Source organism: Triturus cristatus, chromosome 9, assembly GCF_964204655.1.
Source record: "Triturus cristatus chromosome 9, aTriCri1.1, whole genome shotgun sequence".
Taxonomy (NCBI): Eukaryota; Metazoa; Chordata; class Amphibia; order Caudata; family Salamandridae; genus Triturus; species Triturus cristatus.
In genome coordinates this window covers 1,044,332,630-1,044,344,971 of record NC_140592.1, presented here as the reverse complement: position 1 = coordinate 1,044,344,971, position 12,342 = coordinate 1,044,332,630, and the positions used below count along the sequence as shown (strand labels likewise).

The following is a 12,342-nucleotide window of genomic DNA, read 5'->3' as shown; positions in this document are numbered from 1 at the left end:
ATAAAAATAAATGCATTATAATCTCAGATTTGCCTAAAAAGATCAAAAGATAAAAAATGCAGTAAATCATTAGATACCTGTTGTTGTTTTGGTACTTTTGAGATATGGAATGTTATGTAACTGAGCCAGATTTATAGAATATTTGGGCATTCACACGTTTGACCGAACTACTTACCATCTATTTAGACCTCTTAGAAACACTGTCCACACTGTTAGAATCCTGATAATTCATGGGTAATACTCACAGTGCCCAAGAAGGGCTGGGGTGAAAATGCTTGCTATCCTCAAATGTGCTAGTGAATACCGGTGTCATCATCTTTTCAAGAAGGGATTTATTCCAGACTCTACCTCCTCTGCTCTGTGGAACATCATGTGGAAAGCCAAACAGAAGCTGAAATGGCTGAACCGTTTAGCGGTAGGTGGATCTGGGTGGCAGAAGAGTTTCCAAAGGATGCCAGGATTTTTATTTGAAAAGAGTTCTGAGATAATCTAAGTAGCACTGGATATGCTCTTAAACAAGAACTACAACACACTGTAAATTTTGTAAATTTTACTGAGATAACCTGAGAATATGCAAGTCCTTCTTTTAAAGAAATCATGCCATCAGACCTAATGGCACTTCAGAACCAGTCAGTAAGAAGAGGAATTGGGGTTTTGACATCAGGCAGCTAGAGGCAACCCTGCCTGTCAGAGGAGCACTGGAAAGACCTAGTCCTACCTCTGTTCGAATTACTCTTATCCTGGAATTTGATTTGAAAATAGAGAGCAGAGTCTTAATGTCGTCCACAGAGAGTTTGAGACCAACCCTGTTGACTGCAGGAAGTACTCAGCCTTAGATTGCCCTAAGTCCAGGAAGTCCAAGATCAGAATAGGCACCTGCCTGTTCAGATAACCACAGTTACCTAGAATGTACATAGAAAATTGTGCATCAGTTTTGGGGAGCCTCTTTCAACGTATAGAAGCAGAATTTGGACCTCCACCATATGTAGGTTAGTAATGTAAGACACTTTATTTTGTTACTTAAACTATGTGTTGTCTTTTAAGTTCACTAGGATATACACGGTCAGAATGGGGACCAGGGACGGACACAAGCTATGTCACATTGTGCTGGTGCACAGTGGTGGTCAGTACATGCTTCCTCCCTTGAACACAGTAGTATTTCAATTATACACATTTCATTGAGAGATTTGTCATGAGTGGCTCAAATAAATGAGAGTCGAAATGAAATTCACACAAAATTCGACACAGTTCTTCACAAGATGAAATCAACTGAAGGTTTCTGCGGGTAATATTGGAAAAGTAAAGCAAATAAATAAATGCATAATAGAGAAAACCAAAAAGTTCAAACATGCATTGCAAATGCTATTTTAGTACTTGAAAAAATCATAGAATAAAAAGCCAAATGTACATGGTGAAGCTGTAACACTGTTTGCATTGTTTGCACATAACAGTTAATTTCTTATGTCATCGAGTAACCCCTCAGAACTACTCTCATATAGCAATCATAATCAAGTCATGAACTGCTACAGTTTATCTTCAATGCTAAAATATGTTTACCCTTAACTCAGCAGACCGCTACCCAAAAAGGGATGTGAGAACCCAAACCAAAATGAGGCTGCTAATGGTTTGAAAAAATGAATTTTGCAAAGTCACATCAAAACTGGTGAACCAAGTGCCTGTAATAGTGACATGGGATCATAGACAGAGCTCAGGAAATCAGTACCCTGTCCAGACTAGTAGTATAATATATATATATATAATCAATAGACATTTTATTATTAAAGAAAAAAAGCATAAGTAGGAATTTCTAATTCTCGTTAACGACCATAAAGGGCATGCCCATGTGAAAGTCTAGCCAGCGTATCATATGCCTTGGCCATTTCATACTATATAATGCCGTACAGCCCAACAATAAACAATAAAAGAACAACTTTTAGAAGAAGTTAAAATGTCCTAAAATAAGTATAAAACATTATTGTAAGAAAGGCATACCTAAATAAATTACCAGTATAATATTGGATAGATAGATAAAACATAAAGAAAGATGCCCGTAAAAGGCTTTTAAAATAAGAGTTTAAAAAAGATCCTACTTAATTACTATATCAAGTTAAGATTGACAGTTAAAACATGATTGCACATGTATGAGGCTCAGGCTTCACATCAATGGGCCTCAGTTTCCTTAACTGAAAAACAGTGGGGACACTCATCCACAAAACCATTTCCTCTTTCTGATTTGTGGTAAGTGATTTAAGTAGAGGAGTGGCAAAGTAGCAATCCTGGATCTAAAAAACTGAGTTTTAACATTGTAGTATGTGGCATTTTCCATGAAGTAGTATGAGTCGTCTACTAGGTACTAGTGGGACAACTTTCCCTTAGGTACCAGGCACAAGTTAAGTATCTCGATAAAGCGAACACCATTTGCTTGCTTGTGTCAGTTCTAGGGACACGTTGTGCCACAGCACACTGACAAAGTCCCAGAACGCGACAAATTGGAATAATCCACTTAGAGCAGGGTAAAAGATATTTAGAGCATAAGAATAAAAATGGGCCTTAGTTTGCTTGACTGAAGGACAAAAGGGACACTCTTCCACAGGACCATTCACCTCTTTCCATTTAGCAGTCTGTGAATTAAAAGGAAGAACTCCAATTCTGAAACGAAAATATTATGTTTTGGCTTTATGGTGGGTAATCTTGTTCATATAAGACTCATATTCTGGAACGGGTTTTTGATACAAGAACTTATCTATCATGCCTGCAGGTCGAGCACTCCACCAGGTTTCAGTTATAACGTGTTCCCAATAATTTTCTTAATCTGCACACCCATATTACTACCCAGGTTTTCTGGGTTTCCCACATTTCAGACATATGAAACCCACTACAAAGGTTCCTAATCACCTTTAAACAGGGTGTTGAACAGTTTTTATCTAATACAATCAATCCTTTCAGCATCATCAGGTATGAGTCCAAGTTAGGGGTGGAAGAAACTCTAATCAAATATTTTATGATCCTTAAGTAGCTAATGTGGTCAACCCTCTGTAGTTCAGATCCCACCTCAGTGGTGTCATTGGTGTGGTACTTGGTAAGCTAAGTAAAGATCTTTGAAAATTTGTGAAATTCACCAGACAGTACTTGAGACCCATAGTGGTACGTGAGATTAGAAGGGTGTTGTCAGCAAACATCAGCAAAGAGTGCTGATGTTTAATAATTTAGGAACATCATGTTGACATCCATTGAACCAGTCCTCCATTATATATATATTCACTGAAAAAACCATAGGTTTCATACACGTTATAGTTAGGAATTAGCATTTAAAAAACCTTAGAAATTCACTGAAAAAACCATAGGTTTCAGGGGTGTTATAGTTAGCTGGACATTTCTCTCGTACAAAACCCTAGAAATTCCCCCGTTATAGTTAGTTCAGCTAACTATAACTCGCGCCCCCGCAATGCTCTGCTGATGAGTCACATATTACATCACTCATGACATGGTCAGTGACATCACTGATGACATCACTGATGACATCTCAAATGACAAAACTGATGACATCACTGATGACATCACTGATGACGTCATCCAGTGAGTCTGTGTTTCTGTAAAATTTTAATATGTTTAATATATATAGGGAAAGGCCTATGGAAGAATGAGTGGTTGTATAAGTATGTGAATGGATGATTTAGTAGGTGCGTGACTGACTATATAAATGAGTCATTAAACATATCTTACTGCAGACTAGTGACTAAACTGTGTGAATGTCTGTATCTGTCTATCTGTTGGTGTAAAAGTAGCTGCATGGTTTTGTGAATAGCTATATGAGTGTCTATATGGGTTAATGTTTGGTTGTCTGAGTAGCTGTATGGGTGCCTGAGTGTTTGTGTGGGTAGGGTGTGTATGACTCTGTGCATAGATGTGTGAGTGGGTGATTCTATGGTGCATGGTTTTAAGAGTGCATATGTGATGGACTGTATGGGTGGGTGAGTGTGTGTATGGTTGTGTTAGTGATTGAATGCATATCTCAGTGGTACATATGACAGTAACTACATATGTGAAAGGCAGTATATATGTGTGTAAGAGTATATAACTGGCTATATGCGAGAGTGTGTGATTGTGAGAGTGAGTGTATGTATGAGTGTGTGCTTGTATCATTAATTGTATAAAAGCGTAAGAATGTGGTAGTATTTTTATGAGTAAGTGAAGTTGTGTGTGTATAACTGTATAGGTGAGTAAATTGGACTGTGATTAATTATTTGCATGACTGACTAGGTGTGTCAGTACCTCAATGGATGATTGGTGGTGTGTGAGCTTCTATATAGGTGTATAAAGGCATATGATAGTCCTGTACTGAGTGACTGTAAGTATGAGTGACTGTACAGGTGATTGAGTGGAGGTGTATGTAGACCTAAGAGTCAATGAGTGGGTATGTAGTTATTGGTATTGGAGTATCTATGGTTTTCAAAATGGCCGTCTGAAATTTTGAGTCGGTGTATCAAAGGTTATATTAGGGTGTGAGAATATGCACTAATTTATCACATGGATGACGTCATCAGTGATGTCATCAGTGATGTCATTTGAGATGTCATCAGTGATGTCACTGACCATGTCATGAGTGATGTAATATGTGACGTCATCAGCAGTGCATTGCCGGGGCGCGAGTTATAGTTAGCTGAACTAACTATAACAGGGGAATTTCTAGGGTTTTGTACGAGAGAAATTTCCAGCTAACTATAACAGCCCTGAAACCTATGGTTTTTTCAGTGAATTTCTAAGGTTTTTTAAATGCTAATTCCTAACTATAACGTGTATGAAACCTATGGTTTTTTCAGGGAATTTCAAAGGTTTTTTAAATGCTAATTCCTAACTATAACATACCTGAAACCTATGGTTTTTTTACGTGAATTTCAAAGGTTTTTTAAATGCTAATTCCTATCTATAACTTATCTCTAAAGCTATGATGTTTAATGATTTTCATAGGATTTCTAAATCTTTATATTTCAGTGTGTCAATTCCTTTAATGATGTTTTTAAAAAATTGTTTTTCACTATTTTTTATAGTTTTTTTTGCAATTCATTCTTTTAAAAATTAAAAAAATATAAAAAATTTTAAATGATTTTTTTTTAATTGTTAATTTTGTAAACTATTTTTTATATATTTTTTAAATTTTTTAAGCTATATTTGTAATACTTTTTTTTTTTTACAATTTTTGGGGGATTCGCGCACCCTATGCGCACCTTTCTCGATCCCTGCGTGGAACATAGTCGCCATTTTACGATTGTAGTGTAGGATCTGCGTATGGTATGCGATGGGTACGTATTTTTGTACGCGATTGATATGCGACTGGTACGCGACTCCAATCCCATACGCGGCACGTACAAAGCACGTTACGCGACGCTCGCGCGCTTCCGTGAAACTTCATATGCTTGTTTGACGCGATGGGTGCGCGAATCCCACAAAATATTTTAAATGTCAAATAACATATATATATGTATTTCATGTGAATATTAATTGAACACATAATCTAAACAACTCATAAAATTAATATATTTTTACTTCTAATCCTATATTCCTTTTAAATGCGTGCATCCAGACCTCACTTCAAGATGCTTAGAGTGTGGATTGTGGGACACAGCTATATTTTCTGGAGCCAAAGGTATGCAGAAAATAAAGGCATTCACAAAGACCTAGGTTTGCCAAATGTAGACAAAGAGGGTTAAAGTGGCACCAATTGATGCCATTGGTAAAATCCTTTATGCATATCCAACACCCTGACCTCATAATAGTGAACTGTGGTGGCAATGACCTAGGCACTTTGACTGGGGTAGGTTTGGAAATGCTTATGAAGGACACCTTTGCAGAATTGATTTCATTTTTTCCCAAAACTGCCTTTGTGTATTCTAACATATGCCAAAGGCAGAAATGGAACTGGTCCAATTATTTTTGTCCACAAATTGAGAAAGATAGGAAACATGTGAAAAATCTGTTTCTGCTTTTCTACTCGACTATAGAATGGGGTCCATTTACAATAACAATCTGCGCTTTCACATGCAAGAGATGTATAGGAGAGATGGAGTACACTTTACTGATGAAGGAAACAGAGTCTTCCTCAACAACTTTAGACTCTGTATAGGTACTTACTTATAAGTTCCAAAAACTCTCAATGAACACAACGGCTCTTTTTAGAGCCACTCAAGAACAAAACACTTAAGCTTGATGTTTATCTCCCAAAAATGTCAGGTTTTTTTCCTTGGATCCGCGCACCCAACGCGATAGAAACCACGCACCCAATGCGAGAGAAACCGTGCACCCAACACATTAGGATGCGCGACTCCTAATTTTACCGTAAAAAAAAAAATAACCCCAATCACTAATTTTTATTATCCCCGGGAACCCCATCCCCTGGGGCTTATAAAAATACATTGGAGACCGTGGAGGGAGCCCCAACGCACCCACGGTCCCAGCCGGCTCCCTGCGTCCTTCGGGAAACGGCATTGCTTTTCCACATGGGGAGCTGCTGACATGCAGCTCCCCGTGTGGAAAAGCAATATCGTTTGGATTTTGAAAGAGAGAGCAGGTTTTCCTGCTCTCTCTTTCAAAACCCTAACGAAGTTTGCCATGGGAGGGCGGGAGACTCCCGCCCTCTCATAGCAAACAACAGTGTCCTGGGGTGGGCACCCCAGGACACTGTAGGAGCTGGCCCTGGGGGGTGGCGGTCCCCAGGGCCCTCGAGGGCTCCAGGAGGGGGGCCACGCAGCCCCCTCCAAGCTATTAATTTACCAACATGTTGCCCCTGGGATTTGGCCCACCCGGGGGCTAATTATTAACGAAGCCCGTGTTTCAGGGTTTTTTTTTTCCGGCCGGATCCGCGCTCCCTGCACGCATTTCGCCGATTTTTTTTTTTTTTTAAAGGGGGCTCCAGGGGGTCCTTCTGAGACCCCCTAAGCAACACTAGAGGGTCAGAGTATTTCTACCCTGCCCCTTTATATGTTTTAAACACTTATTCCCCTTACTTCTTCAGCCTCGCTTCTACCGAGGCACAAAATGGCTGCCAACAGTTCCTGGTTTCGAATGTAGACAGACACTTGACAGCCAATTAGCATTCAGCGCGTTATCGGGAGGGTGCGCGCTCGGTTCGGGGAGGGTGCGCTTAGGGTGCGCATAGGGTGCGCGGATCCTCCGAAGCCATAGATATATCTATCTTTTTTAGTCTAATTTTCTCAGGAACTAGTGAACAGATTCACACCATTTATGCAAAAGGCACGATTCTGAACTGAGGACTACCTCTTTGCCAAATTTGGTGTAATTCCGTTCAGCAGTTCGGGCTGTAGCTGCGTCAACAGGTCCTATGGGAAATTGTATGGGGAAAATGCGTTTTGGGACCCCCTTTTTTCTCAGCCCCCGCTTGACGAATCACCATGGAACTTTCAGGATAGGAGCGGACCGGAGCTGGCCACAAGTTTGGAAAATTTCGCAAAGATTCGTCAACTGGCGCCAGACTTATTGGGAATAGCATGTTGCGGATTTCCTATGGAAAATAGGTCCTAACTATAACTATAACTATAACTACCTACTGGCGACCGCCAGTAGGTAATATAGATATATATAGATATATGTATGCTAAATAGGGTGTGGGCTAACACGTATGCTTGTCTGACCCCACGGCCTACGGGGAATCTATCAGGGAGGTCTCCTCGGTTATTCTGCCTTACCTGGGCCAAAGTACCAGTGTGTAGTTTAGTTAGGATTAATAAAAGGTTCTTCAGGGATGTTATATTGCTTAAGAACAACCCAATAGGCTTTTCTAGGGACTAGATCAAAAGCGGCCTTCAAATTCATGAAGGCCACATAAAGGTGATCATTCCTCAAAGTAATATACTTCCAACAGATGACTGACCAATGGAATACTTGGTCCAGATTACTAATCTTCTCTCGAAATCCAGCCTGAAAGTTAGAAAGGATCTGATACTCTTCCATCCAGGCTTGGAGTAGGCTAATTGGCCTAAAGTTTTCCAGTTTGTCTCATGCACCTTTCTTGTGGGTAGGGACAATTATTGCCCTATGCCACGTGTCGGGCAGTTCTTGTTCCCTGGCAACAACATTTATATGTATATTAAGGTAAGGAATACAGACCTTTGGTCAAGAAAGAAACAAATCACCCGGAATACCATCAGGCACTGGTCCAGACTATTCCCATCAAGGCTCTGAATACCAGCAGACAACTGGTTATAACGATGAGTTTGCTTTCGACGTGGAAGCCATCAGGCCAGACAATCCCATTAGGCTCATTACCAACACAGAGTGAAATGAAGGTCTCATGTTTAACTTTAGGGAACAGATGGTGCTTCCAACAGTAATAGTTAGGATATCATAAACCACAGGGCTATGATTCTAATGTTACCGAGCTCAACCTGACCGGCTTCAGCCAACAGTAAACACCCAGGTATCTAAGGTGAAAGGGGGAACTCTTGAAGCTCCTTTTGGAAAGAGGATTGGGTGATACTGGCTTCTACAAAATCAAGATTGGGTTGATTGACCTTCCTCTGGCTACGCTCCTATGCACCATTAGGTCAATTATGCAAGTGCTCACTAATAGCCAGTAGGTCAGGTGTCCTAACAACAGATTTAGTTAATGGTGTAGGCTCACCAGTAGCTGCAATCATTCAGTATCTTGGGCACACACTGAAAGTTCTTATGATGCAGATGTTTTCAGGACTCCTCAGATTTGGTTTTAGTCACTGTGCTGCAGGTCCTTGTGGTTCCTGGACAGCCTTTCACATGGAAGTGTCTTCCATTCAGGTCTCAGTCAGGTGGCCCTACCTCTGGTGTGTAAGATCAGTGAATAGTCCTCTCCAATATAGGCCGTCTAGCTCCTTTTTTCCAAGCAGGACGTAGCCATGGATCTAGGCTTTTACCCATCCGTGGAGGAAGAACAACTTTAGATCATGATATAGCACCTCTTATCAGTTGGTGCTACAAAGCTCCTTCTGTCATGACAGACAATGATGATAATGGAAAAGGGTGGCATTCACATGATGTACATCTAAGTAAGATGATTGTAACCAGATCAGACCACAGGCTAAGCAAACAGTGAAGTTTTCTAAGATTAGTTAACCATTTTGAGAATTAGTATTCATATCTTTATTTCTCTGCCAAATGGGTATATAAGATGAACTCCCATTCACCAATGACAGATAAATAGTCAATGAATTCCTGCACTAGAGGACCTATCAGTTTCCTGTTTTGCAGGAAAGAACATTTTCTCGTTAAGATATATTTATGCATTATGCACAAACACGTGCAGTAAGTACCTTGCTTCATCTTTGAGACATGCCAGGACTGGTCCCATTTCGCCTCCCTTTAACCACTGTTGGGTGTTCTGCACCTCCTGGAGCTTATGAAGATGATTCCTTGCCTGAGTTGCCATATTCAACCTGAAGTTGCCCATGGCTCCCAACTCAAAAGCTTGCAGATGAAAGGCCTGATTTAGATCTTGGCAGAATTACTGTCTCTGTCGAGCTAACGGTGGTCGGCCCGTTGTATTTTGATGTTGTGACAATAGACAGGTTCACGTGGCAGAGGCGGTCTTCTATGCTGGCTAACAGTACTTCGTCACCGCCAGGCCGGTGGACCTGTGCCTAGCCGATTTGGATGTTCCTGTTGTGATAGAGGTGTCCTGGTGGAAGAGTCCTGGCAGAGTGAGGCTCTGCTGGTGTGGAAAAAGGTAAGTGCTACTTATTCTTATCTCACTACACATCTATATGTTGTGAATGTGTATATGTAGGCCTTGTGTAATGCAAATTTCTTCCATATAGCATGACACACTATTGAATGTACAACCACACCCACCAAAAAAGCCTACTTTAGATTCCTGCGACAACTATGTCGCTGACTGTCGTGGTCAAGTAGCAGAAGCACAGGAAGGACCTGGACAATGGCGTTCAAGATGGAATCAGTGGTGGGACCTTGAGAAAAGGTGAGTTTTCACCTCTTTTTCTTTGATTTCGTAAACTTGAACTTGGAGGTTTCCCCGCCACAGTTGCCTTAACGGAGAGGCACATCATAATGGGGACGGTGGGAATCTTGGGGGGACTCCCTCCGACAGCCGACTCTGCCTCTGACGCCCTCGATGCAGGAGAAAGATTTTCGTTGAGGCGGCGGACTGCGACGATCTTCACTCCAGTCACCCGCCAACATCTAAATCGAGTGGGCGGACCGCCAAGGTGGTGCACATGAAGACCACTGAAAAAGTAACGGTAGGACCAGTCCCGCCAAATTCTAAATCAGGCCTTAAGTGAATAAAAGGGAACAGATTAAGTATTATTCCCTTTTTAATATGTTGCAATCCATGTCTATTAATAATTTTCCTTCTGTATTCTGCCACACTGTGGCAAATGCACTATTTCTGGTTTCTAGAAAAAAACCTGCTACAACACAGTCAATATCATTTGGCATTTATCAATACTGGTCCTAGGTAAATACAAGAATGTCATTCTGAAAACAACAATGCTCATTGCAGAAAAAAATGGTCCATAACTCTTTAAAAACAATGCTGCAAATAATAAGCTGAAAGACATGAAGCTAAGCCCATTGTCACCTCTTCAGGAGCAGGTGCCCTTAAGAGTAGGTTTAGCAAAACTTAATTGTAGCTAAATCTGAGGCCGAATAAGGTAAAGATGGTGGCCCTAACAAGGTACTTATTGGTTCCACTCTGTTTGGCAAACGGGACCACTCCCTTTTATACTGTCATGAAACTTGTGGGGTCTAAACACGTCCATGTAAACTCAGACTCCTTGCATGTTACAACAAAGGAAAACTTCCTGTCTTGGAACTTCATTATACCAATGAAAACATTTTTCCTGATTTCAATTATCACATAATTTCTTACACAATACTGTGACCGGCCGAACTGTGCTTTACAAGGTCCATACTGACTCACAACTGGATGTGATGGGGAAAGGCCAACTGACCTCATTTTATAGCAATTTATTCCAAGTCACTGTGACTTTGCCTTGCATCAGAATCATGTCTATGGCACCTCTGCAACAAGTAATACATCATCTTCCATGATGACTACATTGTTCCTTCTCTCCTTCTTCCCAGGCTATTAAAACTGAACACAAATGAAGAGTCCTATTCTAACACACTCTTTGTTAGTGTTTTGACAGATGATGCCAAGGGTAGATGACCTGTACTGCTAAACCATTCCCTTTAAGCCTTATTAGGGATATTAGTTGAGGGGGGTGGAAGGCCCACTCAGGCAGAGACCACAATCCTTGTCATAGTGAACCCAGAAACTCACCAAATGAATCTGTACTTAACACTCTGGTAGATTGGCATAAAGTAGTCAGGCTTATCTTAGAGGTAATGTGTAAAGTGTTTATGCAGCACACAAATAGTAATAAAGTGAAAATACAGCAAAATAAAAATCCCAAACCAATTTAGACAAATAGAGTACATTTGAATAAATAAAATGAGACCAAAATCCAATCAGAAGAACACGAGATTTTCAATTTCAATGTTTTAGGTAGGTACAGAGAATGTGGCCAAACGGCTAGGGTGGTTGACCTCGGAGCTGGAAAACCCGGATTCGAGTCTCGGCAGGGACGCTCAACATTCTGTGATTCTGGGCAAATCACTTAATCTTCCTGTGCCTAACAAAAATGAATGTGTCTTTGTGTAACAGAACTGGTGCTCATGTAAAGCGTTCTGATACCTTTGGGTCTAGTTCGAGCTATATAAAACTCCACAAAACAAAAAAACAAGTAGCACCTAAAAGCACACAGTGCCACTCATGGTCATCTGGTCATGCGCTGGCGGTCATCACAGATGGAAGAGTATCAGCACGAACAGGCCCATACGCTGTTGTGAAGATCCCAAAACTTCAGGATTTATACTTTCATCTCAGGAGGAACTCAACTGATGTCGTCTAAGGGTCTCAGACTTTGGGAGGCAGCTCTAGGAGATCATTAACTCAACCCATCAGAGGCTAGCAGGTCGAGACAGGTCCAGTTGCAGGTCAAGGTGGGTCTAGTGTAGCAGATACACTGGGCAACTGCCGGGTGGGGGGGTCTGGAGCTTGATGTGTTCCCCTATATCAGATGGGAGGTGAACCATCTGACGCCTGGAGTCAATCAGGTTAGCCTGGGATGAAAGAAGCAGGTCCGGTCTTCCTTCTCAGAGAGCAAGGCAGTCCTCAAGCAGCAGGGCAGTGCTTTGTTAGCAGCAAGGCAATCCTCAGGTGGCAGGGCAGTCTGTTTTTCTGTAATGTACACATGTCCAGCAGTGTACTGGAGGGTGGTTCATGAGGCCCTATATTTATACCTGGTACCAGCATATGGTTGAGGAAAGATA

The 12,342-nt window shown here is 41.1% G+C and overlaps 1 protein-coding gene across 1 annotated transcript in view; it reads left to right on the top strand.

Annotated features, from left to right (window-relative positions):
• LOC146799324 (uncharacterized) overlaps nt 1-12,342 on the top strand; it is a 412,174-nt gene that overhangs the window by 148,888 nt on the left and 250,944 nt on the right. The gene's annotated exons all lie outside the window — the stretch shown is intronic.